This window comes from Eretmochelys imbricata, chromosome 15 (assembly GCF_965152235.1).
Source record: "Eretmochelys imbricata isolate rEreImb1 chromosome 15, rEreImb1.hap1, whole genome shotgun sequence".
In the NCBI taxonomy this organism is placed as follows: Eukaryota; Metazoa; Chordata; order Testudines; family Cheloniidae; genus Eretmochelys; species Eretmochelys imbricata.
The window spans coordinates 1199076-1221013 of NC_135586.1; the positions used below are offsets into that span (position 1 = coordinate 1199076).

General features: G+C 58.7%; 1 protein-coding gene and 1 long non-coding RNA gene across 2 annotated transcripts in view; one reads left to right on the forward strand and one right to left on the reverse strand.

Annotated features, from left to right (window-relative positions):
• Positions 1 to 168: 168 nt before the first annotated feature.
• LOC144275669 (uncharacterized) lies at positions 169 to 21682 on the reverse strand. The gene is made up of 4 exons (XR_013348075.1): positions 21502 to 21682; positions 12301 to 12569; positions 11503 to 11590; positions 169 to 2089 (listed from the first exon to the last, which is right to left on the reverse strand). It is a non-coding gene; the product is annotated as an uncharacterized LOC144275669 (long non-coding RNA).
• The window catches only part of ASCC2 (activating signal cointegrator 1 complex subunit 2), a 48218-nt gene continuing 47832 nt past the window's right edge, over positions 21553 to 21938 (forward strand). The window contains exon 1 of the transcript XR_013348066.1: positions 21553 to 21568. The gene's annotated coding sequence lies outside the window, so the exon portion shown is untranslated. The remainder of the gene's footprint in view (positions 21569 to 21938) is intronic.

Genomic DNA, 21938 nt, shown 5'->3' on the forward strand with positions numbered 1-21938 from the left:
CACCTGTGTCCCTGTTCCCATTCCTGCCGTTAGCCAAACATGATTCCAATCCCCCCCCATTCCCTGTTCCCATTTCCCCCTTTAGCAAAACATGATTCCAATTTCTCCACCCCCATTCCCTGTTCCCATTCCCCCCCCCACACCCACCCACTTCCTGATTGATTGCAGACTATATAGCAAAACTTGAATTCTGCTTAGCTATACCTTAACCAATCATTTTCCTGAAATTTAACTAACCAGTCCTAACATATTGTAACATGATTATGTAACCAGTTATATCCCACCACCTTAATTAGTTTACACCCAGCAAAATTAATTATACAGCAGACAGGAACAATCACAGAACCAGACAGAGATTATACAGACAAACAATGGCAAAGTGGGAACTATAATGACAAAACAATACAGAAGTGAGGATTTCACATCGCAGCTATTGATAAGTGAGTTCTTGCCAGACAGGATGCTATCAAACTAAGTTTCCTTTAAATCTTCTAGGCACTTCCCTTTCTCTAGAGGTGATAGGAATACAGTCCTGTCCTGATAATGCCTAACCGCCCAATAGCACCTTATTTCAGTGTGACTGGTGAGGAGGTGACCCGTCGCTTCCCAGCTTATGGCTGCCTCTGCTGCTTAGCCAAAGGCCTTAGCTTAAGCACAGGGCCTCAGACTGTCACAGTGAGAAACGGCCCTTACACCGGCAGACAGTGATTTTGATTCTTTCTTTCTTTTATACCTCTGTAACTAGCTAAATGATAAACATACATCTAACTTCTTAAAGTCTAGGCCTTTGCAGACAGGCCTGAATATCTATCTTCTAACAGCACCCAGGGCTAGTGTCTGCCGCCGCATGGCCAGAACCCGGAGCTGGGGACGGGAACTGCGTGGCTGGAGCCAGGGATCGGAGCCTGCGGCCAGGCAGACGAAGCTGTTGGTCAGCGCCCAGGGCTAGCCCCTGCCGCCACACGGCCAGAGCCCAGAGCTGTGTGCCGGAGCCCAGGCGTGCGTGGCTGGAGCCAGGAGTCAGCGCTCGCTGCTGCGTGGCCAGGGGCAGGGCCGGCACCACGTGGCCAGAGCCTGGGAACAGAGCTGTGGGTCGGTGCCGGCTGCTGTGCAGTGGGGCAGGGGATCAGCACCAGGGGCTAGGCAGGAGTGGCTGGAGACCGGGGCCAGCGCTCGCCACCGCACGGCCGGAACCGGGGGCCAGAGGCCGACTGAAGCTCTGCGGCCAAGGGTCAGTCAGTACCTGCTGCCCTGCAGCCAGAGCCAGGGGTTGGTGCCCAAAGCCCCATGCTTGGAGCCTGCTCCTGTGTGGCTGGGGGTCGGCGCCTGTGGACAGCGCCTGCCATTGCACAGACGGAGCTCGGGACTGGGGCTGGGAGCCAGCACCTGATGCCATGCAACTGGAACCCGGGGCCAGAGGCTGAAGCCCCGCAGCTGGAGTCCAGGGCCGAGTGGCCAGAGCTGCAGGTGGGGGGGCAGTACCTGCTGCCCCATGGTCTGAGCCTGGGGCCACATGGCCAGGTTCCTGAATTCCCACTGCTGGAGCCTGCCGCCCAACCCCCACCCCCCAAGTAGGTCAAGAACTCGCCTTGCTCCTGCAGCGTTGTGCCCCACCTTTCTCCAGAGGCAGCGCAGGGCGGCGCATCCAGGAGCAACAAAGAGGGAGGGAAAGGGGCCGATGCTTTGCTTCCCCGCCCCCATCGCTGCCCAGGAGGCTGTCGTGGCCGCACAAAAAACCCCTGGTGGCCGCAGTTGAGAAGCGTCGCTCTAGAGGCCGGTGTTGGTCCCCCACCAAAGGTACTCGTACTAACATACCAGACTCGCGGCACCTCCGAGACCAGCCCGTTTATTTGAACATAAGCTTCTGGAGCTCCAGCTCCCTGCACACAGTCCACTGCAGGCACCCGATGGAGTGAGCTGTCGCTCACGAGAGCTTGTGCTCAAATATATTGGTTAGTCTCTAAGGTGCCACAAGTCCTCCTTTTCTTTTTGCAAATACAGACTAACACGGCTGCTACTCTGAAACATACCAGACGTCCTGTGAACCTGTTTGCAAAAAGTCCTTCAACCATAAAGAATTCCAGGCAACCTATGGAACGAAAATAAACAGGTTCTTCTTAGGCTGGTGGGAAAAAACGCCTAAAGTTCCCTCTTCCAGGACCAGATGAGCAATTTCAAAATCATCTTTCCTCTAAGGAAAAGATTCATGCAACCTAACCCCCCGCCCCTTTCCTTTAGTTTCCTTTCCTTATGGGTGGGAGGGGGGGAGGAGAAACCTGTATTCATCCTTTCTTCAGGATTAAGGCTACAAAATCCCAAAGTCCCTTTCCTCTGGGATTAAAGTGAACAAATGAAGTAGTTGCTTCAGAGACCCTTTCCCCATCACAGGAGCTGTTTGACTCACCAGCCAAGCAATTCATTTCTCGTTCCTCTTTTTAGAACCACCAGGCTGGTCTCCTGGAAGATTAATGGACTCAAGCTGATTTTGATCTTTGCTTATTAACCCTTGCCTCCCAGAATAGAATCATAGGCCTTGTCTACATGGGGAAATTGACCAGCATAGGTCTTCCAGAATAAAGTACTCCAATAGCTCCACATCTGGACGCTATTCCAGAATAGAATAGCTATTCCTGAATATCTTATATACAACATCATTGCCAGGAGGTGCTGGAGATGGATCGGCCATGTGCTTTGGATGGAAACTGATTCCATCACCAGAGTAGCAATAAGATGGACACCCGAAGACAAGCAAAAACAAGGCCTCCCGAAAACAACATGGCGAAGAGCTGTGGAAGCCGAGCTGAAAAACCTGGGGCACAGCTGGGGAACCGCTGAAAGACTCGCCAGAAACAGACAGGAGCGGAGGAGCTTCGTCGCCGCCCTAAACGCCAGAGGTGTCATCGGAACAAGATGATGATGATGATGTATGAGCCTGTGTTTAGTTAACCTTAAGATAAAAAGTGTGAGATACCTGCAGAAAACTAATAATTTTATCTACAGTGTCTTCAGCTTCTCTGTCTCTGTTACAACGAATACCCGGGTGTTGTTTTATTGTGTAACTATGCACAGGAAATTGAATGCTAACTTCAAAGTGCTGGGTCAGTGTGCACACAACGAAGAAGAATCCCGAGTCACCTGCTGTTCTGAAAACTCTTAACAGCCTGTTCAGCTATAAAGGTGAAAGCTCCGTCCTGGTCCTGCATCTCTAGTCTGCTGAATTTTATAGAGGGAAAGCTTAACCTGTGGCACAGAGTTCATTCCTTTCAAGAAACAGAACATCATACTGTAACTCACATGAGAGACACAGAGACAGAAAGAGACTGACCTCAAGCAGTTGCATTCCTGGGGAAGGTCCGGTATTTCAAGCCTCCTCTTGGAGCTTGTCACATTTCTTGAAATGAAAATGCTGCTTTTGTGCCTCATCACCAGCCAAGCCAGGAGTGTTTTTAATGCTCAGTTGGAGTCTAGGAGATTAGTGGTATATATCTGTCAAAAACCTAACTGGGCTACCGAAACCAGGGCTCTCTTCCCCTGGTTTGACTTGTGACATCTTGATAATCTCAATGGTTACATTCAGTCCTGAATAATTTCCATCCACCTATGAATCATCTCAGAAGAAAGATCCCTTTTGATAAAAGCCTTTTTTCCCCAAAGTTCAATAGTTTGAAGAAGTTCTCCGCTTAGGGTCTGAGCCCAACCCCACTGATCCCAATGACTTCACTGGGCTTTGGATCAGTCCCTTAGAAAGGAATTTTTCTGTGGACCTCAGCAGTCTGTGAGCTGTTTTTAATGTTTTGTCACAGATAGATAGACAGACAAACTGGGGCCAGCGGCTGCACATAGATTCACCTCGGACTGTCAGGATTTAAGGGTTGTCCTATATCAGTGGAAAGGTGATTTTCCTTAGATATGCAATAATGTCTTAGATTTGATCTATGGCTTCAACATCATGAGGCATTAAAGACCAAAGTAAACAAATGTATTTTTGTTTGTTTGTAGAATTGCTTGAATTCTATTCATTTATAAAATTCAATTCAATTAGTAGAACTCATACATGGAGGGATAGCTCAGTGGTTTGAGCATTGGCCTGCTAAACCCAGGGTTGTGAGTTCAATCCTTGAGGGGGCCATTTAGGGATCTGGGCCAAAAATTGGGGATTGGTCCTGCTTTGAGCAGGGGGTTGGACTAGATGACCTCCTGAGGTCCCTTCCAACCCTGATAGTCTATGATTCTATATATTTACCCGTAATATTCATACGCATTTGAAGGGAAGCTTCAATAGTTCAGAACACCATTGAAAGACAAACACATAGTACACAGATGACCAGATAAGAAAAAGAATCAAAATGGACATTCAGGGTATGCCTACACTGAGACTGGACACCTCTGGCTGGCCCATGCTAACTGACTCAGATTAAGGGGCGGTTTAATTGTGGTGTAGACATTTGAGTTTGCGACCTCTGGGACCCTCCCACCTCTCAGGGACCTAGAGTCTGGGCTCCAGCCCAAGCACAGATGTCTACTCTCCAGTTAAACAGCCCCCTTAGCCTGAGCCAGCTGGCAGCACAGGCCAGCCATGGGTTTTTAATTGCAGTGTGGCCATGCCCTCTGGGCCTCCTCTGAAACCCACTGAGTTAACAGCAGACATTCCATGGCCTTCAGTGGTGTCCGGAACAGGCTCTGACAGAGAAACTGAAGCAACCAGAAGTTGCTGCAAAGAATCGTGTTGCAGTTGCCAAATATTAGCTTAATCTTCAAAATCTTAACCACATTTGGATTCTTGCATATTCATTCACTAGACCTCTGATAGGATAACCCTCTCAAGTTATGGGAGTGGAGGAAGCCCAGCCTCAGTTGGCCTGAACTTATTTTACGCTTGTGCACATGGTGTTTGCCAAATAATATTAAAGATTGATCATTCATGTTTGAAAATCCATAATTTAGCCGATGTGACAAAAGTGCTGCTAAGATTGCAGCTTTCCAAACAACCTGTCGCCTTATTTGAAGGGGAAGTGGACTGAACCTTCCAAGAGTTTCCTCTAGCCACACTTTCCAGGAAGAAAATGTTGGCATGTTAACAATTAAATGTTGAACATGGAAACATTACAAATGCTAATAAAACCATCAGCTTTTCCTAATGTCCTGACACAAATCATGCAGATATTTAACCCTACACCATCCTCTCCTTCCTATGCCTATACAATGGAGGGGACACAGGACATGTACACCGAGGAAAACAAATTTCAGACCAGTACTCAAGTGACCTCAGGTTCTTAATTTGCTGAAGGGTAGAAGGCAGACAGTGTATTTCTCAGCTCTCATGGGTAGTATTGCCTAGTGGTCTGGAGTTAGGGCCTGGGAGCCAGAACCTTTCAGTTCTAGTCTCACCCTGACACTGACTGGCCGAGTGACTTTGGGCATGTCACTTAACTTCTCTGCATCTGTCTTTTGCCTCGTGTCACTTACCAAGGCACATGAGATCTGCTGGAATGACCTTGTTTACCACCCCAAAGTTCAATCTGGATCAGATCAGGGACATTACTAAGCAACATGCCCAAAGACCCTGGACACAGCAGCCTTTCCAATCCAGAGAAGACTCCATGGTCATTGCTCCCTATGCCCATCAATGTGGCAATGTGCCATGAACTCTTCCCCCTACCCCTCCACGCCAGGGGACAACAAAGAGAACCATGACTACACCACCCTGTGATAGCCACAGCGTTAGCCACCACACACTTTGTCCTACATGTTTTGTAACAGGAATGAAACACTGTTATATGCATTTAATATGCCATCCTGTAGGTTTATTGTTTCCATATTTATAATTTTTATAAGCATGGGTCATACTTAAGACTAAGATTTTGTGATGGATCTTTTTAGTAAAAGTCAGGGACAGGTCACCGGCTTCGGTGAATTTTTCTTTATTGCCCTTGACCTGTCCCTGACTTTTACTAAAAAGATCCATCACAAAATGAGGAGCCACTGAGCAGCTGCGGGGGCCTGGCAGGGAGTTCCGGGGTCCCCCAGCACCATGAGGGCTTGGAGCTCCAGGTTCTCCCTCCCTCTCAGCCCTGAGCTGTGGGGTCCCCCACCACCAGAGGCCAGGAACTGCAGGGGCCAGCCAGGAGCTGTGGAGTTCCCCCTTCCCTCTGGCACCTGCAGCGGCAAGAAACTGGGGGGTCCCTCCTGCTGCCTACAGTGGCTGGGAGCTTCCGGGTCCACCCCACTGCCTTGGGTGGCAGGGGTACCCTGTAGCTTCCAGCCGCCAGCAGGTAAAGTCATGGAGGTCTTCGGAAGTCTGTGACTTCTGCGACCTCCATGATAAAACTGTAGCCTTAGTCATATTTTTACAGTGCTGCTAAACTGTTTTTAACTTGGATATTTGCACTTTGTTTCCTGTCTCTTTGCACACAATAAAATTATATTTTTGGAAACTCTGAGAATATTTATTAGTTTATACTAAGCAAAAAAATGAGACATTACAAAGTTGATTATGGGAGTCAGTAACCTTGACATATTTAAGATCTTTACACACCAGGCTCACTAATTCATAAAAGTATCACACAACACTACTATAGCTGACTGTTAAATGCTCTTTTTAGGCCTTCCTTAGCTATACAGTTCCACGGTTGGCTTTTCTAACAGCTGTTGTGTACTGTGGAGCAGGAGATACTTAATGGCATTGCACACTTGGATGAGACTGGCCCTCACTGTGGATTTTCTGGACTGACTGCTCACTGACTCTTAGCAATCTGGTGTTGCAAGCTTCCAAGGTGTGATCGCCACTTGCTTTTCCACTGTCCTTGCAGCTCTCTTTTGGTGTTCATGCGCTGGGATGAGCTCGGCACACAGATCCAGGAATATGGCCTTGTGCATGCGAAAGTTCTGCAGCCACTGCTCATCGTCCCAAACCTGCATTACGATGCAGCCCCACCAGTCAGTGCTCTTTTCTCCGCCCCAGAAGCGCCAAACCCCATGGAGATGCTCTGTGAATGCCAACAGCAACCCAACGTTTTTATCTGCAGCATCCACCAGCACCCAGTCATCACCCTCAGCTCTCTCTTCTTCTTCCAACGATTGCTTATGTGCAGTCCGCAGTAGGTGTGCGTGCTCGCCATGTGCACTGCCGCCAGATTTTCCCCTGAGCAGGACCCACAGGGGAGCGGCCCTAGCGACCCCTGGAGTGGCGCCTCTGGGCGCGGTACCAGGGACCCTGCACACTCCCCCCACCCTCAGCTCCTTCCTGCCGCCAGTGAAGGTGCATTGGAACTGCTCTGCCCCAGCTCATCTGCAGCTTTCCTCTTGAACTCCTGTTCGTTCATAGTTAGTAGTACCTTTAGTTAAAGTAGTTTAGATTAGGGTTAGTTTATCGTAGTGTACCCGGGTCGGGGCATGCCCCATGCCCCGGGCTTTAAGTCATGAGACACTTGCAGGTGGCCGATGCCAGTGAGTGACCCGCATGCAGACTGTTTACGCTGTCTGGGGGAAACCCACCTCAGCGATCGGTGCGAGATTTGCAAATCTTTCAAGCCTTGGACCAAAAAGGAAAGGGAAATTTGGCTCTGAGCCATTCTGATGGAGTCAGTGTTGACCCCGACTCCGGTGTGCCGCTCTGGTGTGCCGGTGTTGGTGCGTGGCAACCCTTCAGTGCCTTCCACCAGTTGGCACCTCTCCCCATCCGCGGGGCACGCCAAGAAGGCTAAGAAGAGGACTTTTCCACCGAGAGACCGGGGAGAGACTAGACCCATGCTGGGCAGTTCTCAGTCCCTGTCGGCCTCCAGGCCTCCGACTCGAGTTGAGCGGAGTAGCCCAGCCCACTCGGCGCAGGCCTCCCCAGATGTCTGGGTGCCCTTCATGCACCCAGACCCTGCGAGCGGCCTGGGATGTTCTGTCTCTGCTGGTACCAGTACCACCACCGTCATCAGCTCCCCGGTCCAGAGGCAGGCCACCGCTTGGACCCCCACAGTCGCCGCCTGGACGGTACCGTTCGCGGTCGAGGGAAGGTTCCCGATGCCGTTCGCTGCTCAGCAACCGCACCGTGCACAGTCCGCGCCGGGCCCTGTCGACCCCCACCAGGCTGTCTGGCTGGGTTCCGACTGACAGGAGCTCCAGGCCCCGTTGAGACCAAGACAGACGGCACCGGAGGTCCTCGTCTCCAAGAGGCTACTGTAGCCCGTCACAATACGGGAGTCAATGCCATTCCCGTTCTTCGTCTCGCTCCAGGACTCCGCAGCTGCGCCGCTCCCACAGTCCCGGCGTCGATCGCTGGCTCCTCGCTGTCGCGGATCCGCCTGCCGGAGCCAATTGCAGAGCAGCTGCCATCGGTGGCACTGTTCCTCCACGTCAGGATCATGGTCTTGTGCTCAGCAGCGTCCCCGAGGCCACCTCTCCTCCCAGTCCATGGACAGCGGCAGGCGTTCCCCAGCCCAGCCTCCCTTCATAGTCTTCAGACGACGGGCAGGCTACACAGGCGGCCCCACCGCTGCCGCAGCAGGTGCAGGGGCACTGAGCTCCGGGGCCAGCACCGTGGCTCCAGTGGGCCCCGTGGCCCCCGGCGGGGCTCGCTCAGTAGCCGGAGCCTCGGAAAGACCGTCGGCCTCCCTTTCCCAGCCTCCCAGGAAGGAGTCGGTGGGGCGTGCATCTTCGGTTCCGTGCCCAGAGGGCGACCAAGCGGTGGAACCTCCAGTGCTGGTGGGTACGGAGAGTACCGCACCCGCATCCTCATCCTCCCCTGATGAGGCGATTATGGCCCCTCCCCCCTCCATTCCACGGGAGGACTCCAAGGCCCACCAGGAACTACTGAAAAGGGTGGCATCGAGCCTCAACCTTCAGGCTGAGGAGGAGGAGGAACCCTCGGACTCCCTATTCAATGTCCTCTCGGCATCGGGCAGGGTGGCCCTCCCACTCCACGAAGGGGTGGCAAAAATTTCAAACGCCTAGTGGCAAACCCCGGCTTCCTTGCCCCCCATCTCTAAGAGGGCAGAATGGAAGTACTTTGTGCCCGCCAAGGGGCATGAATACCTGTACACCCACCCTGCCCCTAATTCCCTGGTGGTCAAGTCAGTCAACCACAGGGAGAGGCAGGGCCAACCAGCCCCTACCCTGAAAAATAAAGGCTCAAGGAGGCTGGACTTGTTTGGGAGAAAGGTTTGTTCGTCCTCGAGCTTCCAGTTGTGACAAACCATCAGGCTCTTCTGGGTCTTTATGAGTTCAATTTGTGGGGCTCTCTATCCAAATTTGAGGACTCCTTCCAGGAGCGTGACAAGAAGGAGTTCGAAGCTCTGGTGGAGGAGGGTACAGTGGCTGCCAGGGCAACCCTGGAGGCAGCATTGGATGCCGCGGATACGGCTGCAAGGTCTATGGCCTCTGCGGTGCCCATGAGGAGGGCGTTGTGGCTCCTGCTGTCGGGCTGTGCAGTGAGGGGCAGAACTCCTTACAGGACCTTCCGTTTAATGGCAAGCCCCTGCCTGTGGAACAGACGGACGTGAAATTGCACGGACTAAAAGATTCCCGGACGATGCTTAAGACACTTGGCCTCTATGTCCCGGCTCTGGCCAGGACCAAGTTTAAGCTGCAGCAGGCTCCCACCCAGGCCACCCACTCTAAATACGAGCCCCTCTATAAAAAGTCTCGGGACTATAAGAAACGCCTGCAGAGGCAGTCCCAGTCTGCCCCCCAGCCTGGCCCCTCCAAGGGTAAACAGGCAGGGAAACGTCAGTTTTGACGGGACGCTTGGGGGCAACTTACCAGTTCATACCAGGGATCCACCTGCAACCAAGTTTCCCTTCTCCAGCTGGTTGTGTGCTTTTCTCTTAGAGTGGTCACGGCTGACTTCGAACTGTTGGGTCCTCAACACCGTCTGCTTCAGTTTATGTCTACCCCGCCCAACCACCCTCCTCCCCATCCCTCCTGGGGGACCCCTCTCACGAGGCCCTTCTCGAGCAGGAGGTGGAGCAGCTCCTTGGCTTGGGAGCGGTGCCAGCGGAGTTCATGGGCAAGGGGTTCTACTCCCGCTACTTCCTTACCCCGAAGGCCAAAGGGGGGCTCAGGCCCATCCTGGTCCTGCGAGGCCTGAACCAGTACGTGGTGAAGCTCAAGTTCTGCATGGTCTTCCTGGTCTCCATCATCCCCTCCCTGGATCCCTGGGACTGGTACAGCGCCCTCGATCTGCAGGACGCGTACTTCCACATTCATATATTCGAGGGGCACAGATGCTTCCTCCGTTTCACGGTGGGGCAGGAGCATTACCAATTTATGGTCCTCCTGTTTGGCCTGTCCACTGCTCCCAGGGTGCTTTTGACACGGTCTCCCACAGTATTCTTGTCAGCAAGTTAAGGAAGTATGGGCTGGATGAATGCACTATAGGGTGGGTAGAAAGCTGGCTAGATTGTCGGGCTCAACGGGTAGTGATCAATGGCTCCATGTCTAGTTGGCAGCTGGTGTCAAGTGGAGTGCCCCAGGGGTCGGTCCTGGGGCCGGTTTTGTTCAATATCTTCATAAATGATCTGGAGGATGGTGTGGATTGCACTCTCAGCAAATTTGCGGACGATACTAAACTGGGAGGAGTGGTAGATACGCTGGAGGGGAGGGATAGGATACAGAAGGACCTAGACAAATTGGAGGATTGGGCCAAAAGAAATCTGATGAGGTTCAATAAGGATAAGTGCAGGGTCCTGCACTTAGGACGGAAGAATCCAATGCACCGCTACAGACTAGGGACCGAATGGCTAGGCAGCAGTTCTGCGGAAAAGGACCTAGGGGTGACAGTGGACGAGAAGCTGGATATGAGTCAGCAGTGTGCCCTTGCTGCCAAGAAGGCCAATGGCATTTTGGGATGTATACGTAGGGGCATAGCGAGCAGATCGAGGGACGTGATCGTCCCCCTCTATTCGACATTGGTGAGGCCTCATCTGGAGTACTGTGTCCAGTTTTGGGCCCCACACTACAAGAAGGATGTGGATAAATTGGAGAGAGTCCAGCGAAGGGCAACAAAAATGATTAGGGGTCTAGAACACATGACTTATGAGGAGAGGCTGAGGGAGCTGGGATTGTTTAGCCTGCAGAAGAGAAGAATGAGGGGGGATTTGATAGCTGCTTTCAACTACCTGAAAGGGGGTTCCAAAGAGGATGGCTCTAGACTGTTCTCAATGGTAGCAGATGACAGAACGAGGAGTAATGGTCTCAAGTTGCAGTGGGGGAGGTTTAGATTGGATATTAGGAAAAACTTTTTCACTAAGAGGGTGGTGAAACACTGGAATGCGTTGCCTAGGGAGGTGGTGGAATCTCCTTCCTTGGAAGTTTTTAAGGTCAGGCTTGACAAAGCCCTGGCTGGGATGATTTAACTGGGAATTGGTCCTGCTTCGAGCAGGGGGTTGGACTAGATGACCTTCAGGGGTCCCTTCCAACCCTGATATTCTATGATTCTATGATTCTATGTTCACAAAGTGCACGTCTGTGGTGGCGGTCTACCTCAGACATCATGGGGTCCAGATCTTCCCCTACCTGGACAACTGACTGGTCCCAAGGCAACTCCAGGTCGCAGGTGCGGGATCATGTGGAGCTCCTCCTGGCCACGTGTGCCACCCTGGGCCTGTTGGTAAATGACACCAAGTCCACCGTTAGTCCTGGTGCAGCGCATAGAGTTTATTGGGGCAGTCCTTGACGCGACATCGGCCAGGGCCTCCCTCCCACTAGACAGATTCAAGACCCTGAAAGGGCTCGTCGACACAGTCACAAGGTTCCCCAACCACAGCCAGAGCATGCCTCCAGCTCCTGGGTCACATGTCAGCGTGCACATATGTGGTTCACCATGCCAGGCTCAGGATGAGGCCCCTCCAGCTCTGGTTGGCCTCGGTGTTCTCCCAGTCCAGAGACAGGATGGACAAAGTCCTCACGGTGCCCGAGCCGGTGATCACCTCCCTACGGTGGTGGTCCTCCCCGGGGAACATGCTCCACAGGATCCCGTTCAGGGGCTGGCCCCCATCGGTGGAGCTGGTGTCCAACACGTCGGACCTGGGGTGGGGAGCCCATGTGCGGAACGTTCAGACCCAAGGTCTGTGGTCCACGCAGGACCTTGCCCTGAATATAAATGTCAAGGAGCTCAGGATGGTCTGGCTGGCATGCGTGGCCTTCCGCTCGCAGCTGGAGGGCAGAGTGGTCATGGTTCTCACGGACAGCACGGCCTCCATGTTCTACATCTAGAGGCAAGGCGGGGCCCGCTCCTCTGCCCTCTGCCAGGAAGCCCTCAGGCTGTGGGACTTCTGCATAGCCCACGGCATTCGCCTACAGACCCCCACTTACCGGGTGCCCGGAACTCGTGGGTGGATCGCCTGAGCTGAAATTTGTCCTCTCAGCACGAGTGGTCACTACACCCAGAGGTGGTGGACAGGATTTTCCAAGAGTGGGGTACTCCCCAGGTGGAGCTGTTCACGACTTGGCAGAACCACCTGTGTCCCTGTTTCTGCACCAGGGGAGGGTTGGGAGTGGCCGCCATCTCCGATGCCTTCCTCCTATCCTGGTCGGTCCAGCTCCTCTATGCCTTCCCCCCGATCCCACCGATCGGCAAGGTCCTGGAAAAGATAAAAACAGACAGGTCCTCCTGATTGCCCTGGCGTGGCCCAGGCAACATTGTTACGGGACCCCCATCAGCCTGGCAGTCATCCCGCCATGGCCACTGCCGTCCCACCTGGACCTAATCTCTCAGGACCAGGGCCGCCTTCTCCATCTCAACCTAGTGGCGCTCCACCTCACAGTGTGGCTGCTCAATGGGTAGGCCGGGAGGAAAGGACGTGCTCGGAAGGGGTTCAGCATGTCCTCTTGGAAAGCAGGTGGCCCTACACGTGTCGGGCCTACTTGGCGAAGTGGTCTCTGTTTTCCTGGTGGGTGGCTGAGAAGGGCATTTCGCCTGTGGCTGCTTTGATCCAACTCATTTTAGACTACCTCCTTCATCCTAGAGCTCAAGGTCTAGCACCCTTGTCCATCAAGGTGCACTTGGTGGCAATATCGGCCTTCCACCCGCTGGTGCAGGGGCACCTAGTATTCTCCCATGCTACGACTGGCCGATTCCTTCAGGGATTGGATCATCTCTTCCCATATGTTAGGCCCTCAGTCCCACAGTGGGACCTGAACTCAGTGCTGGCCCGATTGATGGGTTCCCCCTTTTGAGTTGCTAGCTACATGCTCCTGGTCGCACCTCTCGTGGAAGGTAGCCTTCCTGGTGGCGATCACGTCAACTAGATGGGTTTCGGAGCTCAGAGCCCTGACCTCCAAGCCCCCGTACACGGTGTTCCATAAAGTCCAGCTCCATCCGCATCCTTCATTCCTCCCTAAGGTAGTCTCCTCCTATCACATGGGTCAGGACATCTTCCTGCTGGTCCTCTGTCCCAAGCCCCACGCATCCAGTGAGGAGCACCACCTCCACACACTGGATGTGAGACGGGCCCTGGCCTTTTACCTGGAGTGGACTAAGCTGTTCAGGAAGTCTTTGCAGCTGTTCATAGCCTCGGCCGAACGCAAGAGAGGTCGGCCGATCTCCACTCAGTGGCTCTCCAACTGGATCACCTCATGTATCCATACCCGTTATGACCTGGTGGGAATCCCCACACTGTTGATTGTGAGGGCACACTCGACAAGGGCACAAGCCTCGTTGGCTGCCTTTTTAGCTCATGTCCCCGTTCAGGACATTTGTAGGGCTGCCACATAGTCTTCTCTTCACATGTTCACCTCTCATTATGCGATTGTCTCCCAAACCAGGGAGGACACCGGGTTCGGCAGGGCTGTGCTCCCTCGCAAGAGTCTGTGAACTCCTACCCACCTCCAACAGATATAGCTTGGAATCACCTATTGTGGAATACATATGAGTAATCACTCGAAGAATAAAAGACAGTTACCTTTTCCGATGAAGTGAGCTGTAGCTCACGAAAGCTTATGCTCAAATAAATTGGTTAGTCTCTAAGGTGCCACAAGTACTCCTTTTCCGTAACTGATGTTCTTCAAGATGTGTTGCTCATGTCCATTCCATACCCCGCCCTCCTTCCCCTCTGTCGGAGTTGTCTGGGAAGAAGGAGCTGAAGGTGGGGGGAGCGTGCCACGTCCCTTATACCATGCCATGGAGTTGCCACTCCAGGGGTCGCTCCCCTACAGATACTGCTAGGGGAAAAACTTCCGGCACCGGTGCACGTGGCGAGCACACACACCTATTGTTGAACAGACATGAGCAACACATCTCAAAGAACACCAGTTATGGAAAAGGTAACTGTCTTTTCCTCCTCACCTCACCAGTTGCAACAGTACTTGTTGAAATTCCACAAATACAGTAGAATCGAGTGTCTGGTTAAAAAAGTGTATTGGACCTGCCAACAATCCAGCTTTCAGAAATGGAAATATTTTGCTCTCCAGAAGGCTGCTTGTAACAGGTTCCCCAATATTAAGGTTCGTTCTGGAATGTCTGATTCCTCTGGGTTTAGTGTGCGTTTATAAGCTTGACAAGCCTAACCTGTTCTTTGACTTCAGTTGGGCCTGTGTTAACTGACAAGAATGGTACTTGTCCTGCAATGTCAGGCTTGTATTGTACAGGAATCGCCTCAAATACCCAAGAGAAAACAGAGCTTAAGAAATCAGTGGGTGGAAAGTTTAACTGCAGATATCTGATTGTGACAGGCACCGGCTGTCATTCTGGTCACCAGATCCCCGTGGCTCTCCTGTAACAGGAGACATTTATTTTTGTATTTTACACCAGCTGTATTTTCACACCACGTGAACATTTGTGACACCCTTTTACAATGAAAGGGTTGTTGTGAAAAAAGATGTTAGGGAAGTGTGGCCTGGGTACAGGCCTGGCATCCAGTAACATTTTGGTTCTGGCTTGGACACGAATTCCCTCTACGGTCTAAATCAGGGGTCGGCAACCTTTCAGAAGTGGTGTGCTGAGTCTTCATTTATTCACTTTAATTTAAGGTTTCGTGTGCCAAGAATACATTTTAGAAGGTCTTTTTTAGAAGGTCTTTCTCTATAAGTTTATATATAACTAAACTATTGTCGCATGTAAACAAGGTTTTCAAAATGTTTAAGAAGCTTCATTTAAAATTACATTAAAATGCTGATCTTATGCCGCCGGCCCGCTCAGCCTGCTGCCAGCCTGGGCTTCCGTTCACCTAGGCCGGCAGGGGACTGAGCGGGGCCTGCGGCCAGGACCCTGGCTGAAAAGGGGCTGGCAGCCAGAACCCCAGACCGGCAGCGGCCTGAGTGGGGCCGGGACCCTAGACCAGCAGTGGGCTGAGCGGGGTCAATGGCTGGGACCCCAGACTGGCGGTGGGCTGAGCCACTCAGCCTGCTGCCGGTCTGGGGCTCCGTCCGCCGGCTCCTGCCAGCCAGGGTCCTGGCTGCCCACCCTGCTCAGCCCGCTGCCGGTCTGGGATCCTGGCCCTGCCCACATAGAGTGGGTACCTACCTCCTCCCTGGCTCTAGCCCATTCTCTTCCTCTCTCTCTGCACTGAGCGGAGGATTCGAGTGCACTGAGCACAGGGCTGCGGGTGAAGAAGCAGACTGGGGATTGGGGTGTAGGATCTGGCCAGGAGCTAGAATGAAGGAGGGGGCTCAGGATTGGGGCAGGAGGTTTGGTTGTGCAGTGCTTACCTGGGCAGCTCCCATTTGGTGCAAGGGGTGCAGGTGGGAATTTGGAGGGGGTGGGTGCAGGAGCTCCCTTTGGTGTTCAGGGTGGGGGTGGGAATGTGGGGGGTGCAAGAGTCAGGGCATGGGGCTGGAGGCATGTGAGGAGGGTGCAGGAGTCAGGGCATGGGGTGTGGGGGGGCTGGGTATGTGTGGGGGTGCTGGAGTCAGGGCTGGGGATGTGAGGGGGTGAAGGGGTCAGGGCAGAGGCCTGGGAGGGTGTGTGAGGAGGGTGTGGGGTCAGGGCAGAGGGCTGGGTGTGCTTGGGGGTTGTAGGGGTCAGAGCAGAGGGCTGGTAGTTTGGGGGGTGCAGGGGTCAGGGCAGAGGGCTGGGGGTGAGGGCTAGGGTTGTGGGGTGCTCCAAGCCCCCTGCCCAGAGCAGCTCACAGCATGGGGCTGGAGGGGATATGCCCTGATTCCACCCGCTTCCCCAAGGTCCCGGAAGCAGAGAGTGTGCTGAGGCTTGGCTTCTCCCCGTCCTGGGCCATCAGCTGATCGGCGGCAGGGAGGGAGTGGAGGAGGGGCAGGACCCCAGCAGGACGGGGGAAGAGGCGGGGGAGGGAGGGAGCGGAGGACGGGCAAGACCCCAGCACATCAGGGGAAGAGGCAGGGGAGGGAGGGAGCGGGGGAGGGGCAGGACCCCAGCACATCAGGGGAAGAGGCGGGGGAGGGAGGGAGCGGAGGAGGGGCAGGACCCCAGCAGGGCGGGGGAAGAGGCGGGGGAGGGAGGGAGCGGGGGAGGGGCAAGACCCCAGCACAGCAGGGGAAGAGGCGGGGGAGGGAGGGAGCGGAGGAGGGGCAAGACCCCAGCACGGCAGGGGAAGAGGCGGGGGAGGGAGGGAGCGGAGGAGGGGCAAGACCCCAGCACGGCAGGGGAAGAGGCGGGGGAGGGAGGGAGCGGAGGAGGGGCAAGACCCCAGCACGGCAGGGGAAGAGGCGGGGGAGGGAGGGAGCGGAGGAGGGGCAAGACCCCAGCAGGGCGAGGGAAGAGGCGGGGGAGGGAGGGAGCAGGGGAGGGGCAGGACCCCAGCAGGGCGGGGGAAGAGGCGGGGGAGAGAGGGAGCGGGGGAGGGGCAGGACCCCAGCAGGGCGGGGGAAGAGGCGGGGGAGGGAGGGAGCGGGGGAGGGGCAGGACCCCAGCAGGGCGGGGGAAGAGGCGGGGGAGGGAGGGAGCGGGGGAGGGGCAGGACCCCAGCAGGGCGGGGGAAGAGGCGGGGGAGGGAGGGAGCGGGGGAGGGGCAGGACCCCAGCAGGGCGGGGGAAGAGGCGGGGGAGGGAGGGAGCGGGGGAGGGGCAGGACCCCGGCAGGGCGGGGTAAGGAGGGAGCGGGGGAGGGGCAAGACCCCAGCACGGCAGGGGAAGAGGCGGGGGAGGGAGGGAGCGGGGGAGGGGCAGGACCCCAGCAGGGCGGGGGAAGAGGCGGGGGAGGGAGGGAGCGGGGGAGGGGCAAGACCCCAGCACAGCAGGGGAAGAGGCGGGGGAGGGAGGGAGCGGAGGAGGGGCAAGACCCCAGCACGGCAGGGGAAGAGGCGGGGGAGGGAGGGAGCGGAGGAGGGGCAAGACCCCAGCAGGGCGGGGGAAGAGGCGGGGGAGGGAGGGAGCGGAGGAGGGGCAAGACCCCAGCAGGGCGGGGGAAGAGGCGGGGGAGGGAGGGAGCGGGGGAGGGGCAGGACCTCAGCAGGGTGGGGGAAGAGGCGGGGGAGGGAGGGAGCGGGGGAGGGGCAGGACCCCAGCAGGGCGGGGGAAGAGGAGGGGGAAGGAGGGAGCGGGGGAGGGGCAGGACCCCAGCAGGGCGGGGGAAGAGGCGGGGGAGGGAGGGAGCGGGGGAGGGGCAGGACCCCAGCAGGGCGGGGGAAGAGGCGGGGGAGGGAGGGAGCGGGGGAGGGGCAGGACCCCAGCAGGGCAGGGGAAGAGGCAGGGGAGGGAGGGAGCGGGGGAGGGGCAGGACCCCAGCACATCAGGGGAAGAGGCGGGGGAGGGAGGGAGCGGAGGAGGGGCAAGACCCCAGCACGGCGGGAGAAGAGGCAGGGGAGGGAGGGCGCGGGGGAGGGGCAGGACCCCAGCACAGCAGGGGAAGAGGCAGGGGAGGGAGGGAGCGGGGGAGGGGCAGGACCCCAGCAGGGCAGGGGAAGAGGCAGGGGAGGGAGGGAGCGGGGGAGGGGCAGGACCCCAGCACATCAGGGGAAGAGGCGGGGGAGGGAGGGAGCGGGGGAGGGGCAGGACCCCAGCACATCAGGGGAAGAGGCGGGGGAGGGAGGGAGCGGGGGAGGGGCAAGACCCCAGCACAGCAGGGGAAGAGGCAGGGCAGGGAGGGAGCGGAGGAGGGGCAAGACCCCAGCAGGGCGGGGGAAGAGGCAGGGGAGGGAGGGAGCGGAGGAGGGGCAAGACCCCAGCAGGGCAGGGGAAGAGGCAGGGGAGGGAGGGAGCGGAGGAGGGGCAAGACCCCAGCAGGGCGGGGGAAGAGGCGGGGGAGGGAGGGAGCGGGGGAGGGGCAGGACCCCAGCAGGGCAGGGGAAGAGGCGGGGGAGGGAGGGAGCGGAGGAGGGGCAAGACCCCAGCACAGCAGGGGAAGAGGCAGGGCAGGGAGGGAGCGGAGGAGGGGCAAGACCCCAGCAGGGCGGGGGAAGAGGCAGGGGAGGGAGGGAGCGGAGGAGGGGCAAGACCCGAGCAGGGCAGGGGAAGAGGCGGGGGAGGGAGGGAGCGGAGGAGGGGCAAGACCCCAGCACGGCAGGGGAAGAGGCGGGGGAGGGAGGGAGCTGAGGAGGGGCAAGACCCCAGCAGGGCGGGGGAAGAGGCGGGGGAGGGAGGGAGCGGGGGAGGGGCAGGACCCCAGCAGGGCGGGGGAAGAGGAGGGGGAGGGAGGGAGGGAGCGGGGGAGGGGCAGGACCCCAGCAGGGCAGGGGAAGAGGCAGGGAAGGGAGGGAGCGGAGGAGGGGCAAGACCCCAGCAAAGCAGGGGAAGAGGCAGGGGAGGGAGGGAGCGGGGGAGGGGCAGGACCCCGGCACGGTGGGGGAAGAGGCGGGGGAGGGAGGGAGCGGGGGAGGGGCAGGACCCCAGCAGGGCGGGGGAAGAGGCAGGGGAGGGAGGGAGCGGGGGAGGGGCAGGACCCCGGCACGGTGGGGGAAGAGGCGGGGGAGGGGCAGGACCCCAGCAGGGCAGGGGAAGAGGCAAGGTAGGGAGGGAGCGGAGGAGGGGCAAGACCCCAGCACGGCGGGAGAAGAGGCAGGGGAGGGAGGGCGCGGGGGAGGGGCAGGACCTCAGTACAGCAGGGGAAGAGGCAGGGGAGGGAGGGAGCGGGGGAGGGGCAGGACCCCAGCACAGCAGGGGAAGAGGCAGGGGAGGGAGGGAGCGGGGGAGGGGCAGGACCCCAGCACGGCAGGGGAAGAGGCGGGGGAGGGAGGGAGCGGAGGAGGGGCAAGACCCCAGCAGGGCGGGGGAAGAGGCGAGGGAGGGAGGGAGCGCGGGAGGGGCAGGACCCCAGCACGGCAGGGGAAGAGGCGGGGGAGGGAGGGCGCGGGGGAGGGGCAGGACCCCAGCACAGCAGGGGAAGAGGCAGGGGAGGGAGGGAGCGGAGGAGGGGCAAGACCCCAGCACGGCAGGGGAAGAGGCAGGGGAGGGAGGGAGCGGGGGAGGGGCAGGACCCCAGCAGGGCGGGGGAAGAGGCGGGGGAGGGAGGGAGCGGGGGAGGGGCAGGACCCCAGCAGGGCGGGGGAAGAGGCGGGGGAGGGAGGGAGCGGGGGAGGGGCAGGACCCCAGCAGGGCGGGGGAAGAGGCGGGGGAGGGAGGGAGCGGGGGAGGGGCAGGACCCCAGCAGGTCTGGGGAAGAGGCGGGGGAGGGAGGGAGCGGGGGAGGGGCAGGACCCCAGCACAGCAGGGGAAGAGGCGGGGGAGGGAGGGAGCGGGGGAGGGGCAGGACCCCGGCAGGGCGGGGTAAGGAGGGAGCGGGGGAGGGGCAAGACCCCAGCACGGCAGGGGAAGAGGCGGGGGAGGGAGGGAGCGGAGGAGGGGCAGGACCCCAGCAGGGCAGGGGAAGAGGCAGGGGAGGGAGGGAGCGGAGGAGGGGCAAGACCCCAGCACGGCGGGAGAAGAGGCAGGGGAGGGAGGGCGCGGGGGAGGGGCAGGACCCCAGTACAGCAGGGGAAGAGGCAGGGGAGGGAGGGAGCGGGGGAGGGGCAGGACCCCAGCAGGGCAGGGGAAGAGGCGTGGGAGGGAGGGAGCGGAGGAGGGGCAAGACCCCAGCAGGGCGGGGGAAGAGGCAGGGGAGGGAGGGAGCGGAGGGAGGGGCAAGACCCCAGCAGGGCAGGGGAAGAGGCGGGGGAGGGAGGGAGCGGGGGAGGGGCAGGACCCCAGCAGGGCGGGGGAAGAGGCGGGGGAGGGAGGGAGCGGGGGAGGGGCAGGACCCCAGCAGGTCAGGGGAAGAGGCAGTGGGGGGAGGGCGCGGGGGAGGGGCAGGACCCCAGCAGGGCAGGGGAAGAGGCAGGGGAGGGAGGGAGCGGGAGAGGGGCAGGACCCCAGCAGGGCGGGGGAAGAGGCGGGGGAGGGAGGGAGCGGGGGAGGGGCAGGACCCCAGCAGGGCTGGGGAAGAGGCGGGGGAGGGAGGGAGCGGGGGAGGGGCAGGACCCCAGCAGGGCGGGGGAAGAGGCGGGGGAGGGAGGGAGCGGGGGAGGGGCAGGACCCCAGCAGGGCGGGGGAAGAGGTGGGGGAGGGAGGGAGCGGAGGAGGGGCAGGACCCCAGCAGGGCGGGGGAAGAGGCGGGGGAGGGAGGGAGCGGAGGAGGGGCAAGACCCCAGCACGGCGGGAGAAGAGGCAGGGGAGGAAGGGAGCGGAGGAGGGGCAAGACCCCAGCAGGGCAGGGGAAGAGGCAGGGGAGGGAGGGAGCGGAGGAGGGGCAGGACCCCAGCAGGGCGGGGGAAGAGGCGGGGGAGGGAGGGAGCGGGGGAGGGGCAGGACCCCAGCAGGGCGGGGGAAGAGGCGGGGGAGGTGGGGAGACCTTGCCTGCCCTCAGCAGCAGCTGCCCCCCCCGCCCTGACTCCACCCTTTCCCCGCCCCCCATTCCAACCCCTTCCCCAAAGTCCACGCCCCAACTCCGCCCCCGCCCTGCCCCATTGAACCCCTTCCCCAAATCCCTGCCTCTTCCCCAGTGCGCCGAGTCCCCCCCCGCCCCGGGCTGTTTCGCGGCCTCAGTGCTGGGAGCGAGGGGGAGAAAGCGGCACGCTCAGGGGCTGGGGCAGGGGCAGGGGCTGGGGGGGGGCGGGGGGCTGGGGGGCTGGGGCGGGGAGCTGCCGGTGGCTGCAAAGCACCCCCCCGTTTTTCCCCGTGGCTGCTCCAGCCCCAGAGCCCCCGGGAGTCAGCGCCTAGGAGAGCTGCGGGAGCGCTCCCAGCCTGGCGCACAAGGGAAAACACAAGCGTCCCGCCGACTTTTTAGCCTGCAGAAGAGAAGAATGAGGGGGGATTTGATAGCTGCTTTCAACTACCTGAGAGGGGGTTCCAAAGAGGATGGCTCTAGACTGTTCTCAATGGTAGCAGATGACAGAACGAGGAGTAATGGCCTCAAGTTGCAGTGGGGGAGGTTTAGGTTGGATATTAGGAAAAACTTTTTCACTAGGAGGGTGGTGAAACACTGGAATGGGTTACCTAGGGAGGTGGTGGAATCTCCTTCCTTAGAGGTTTTTAAGGTCAGGCTTGACAAAGCCCTGCCTGGGATGATTTAACTGGGAATTGGTCCTGCTTCGAGCAGGGGGTTGGACTAGATGACCTTCAGGGGTCCCTTCCACCCCTGATATTCTATGATTCTATGACTTCCCCGGCGCCGGATGAAGCCCCTTCGTGACTGACCGGCAGCTCAGCCCCTCACGTCCTTCCGGAGACTTCGCTGCTGGACCGACGGGGAGCTGGCGGCACCGTAAAGACTAACCGACTTCTTTGGGCAAAGCCCTTCTTCACACGCCTGGAGCGTCTTGCTGGGCACAGGCGGACGCGGCCACCCCTCCGCCGCCGGCCACCCGTCTCGCCGACCCCGCGGGCTGCGCCCGTCAGGGCCCGCTGCGCCCGCCTCCGAGCGCGGGGCGCCCCGGCTGGTCCCCTGCGGCGCCCCGGCTGGTCCCCTGCGGCGCCCCGGCTGGTCCCCTGCGGCGCCCCGGCTGGTCCCCTGCGGCGCCCCGGGCTGGCCCCCTGCGGCGCCCCGGGCTGGCCCCCTGCGGCGCCCCGGGCTGGCCCCCTGCGGCGCCCCGGGCTGGCCCCCTGCGGCGCCCCGGGCTGGCCCCCTGCGGCGC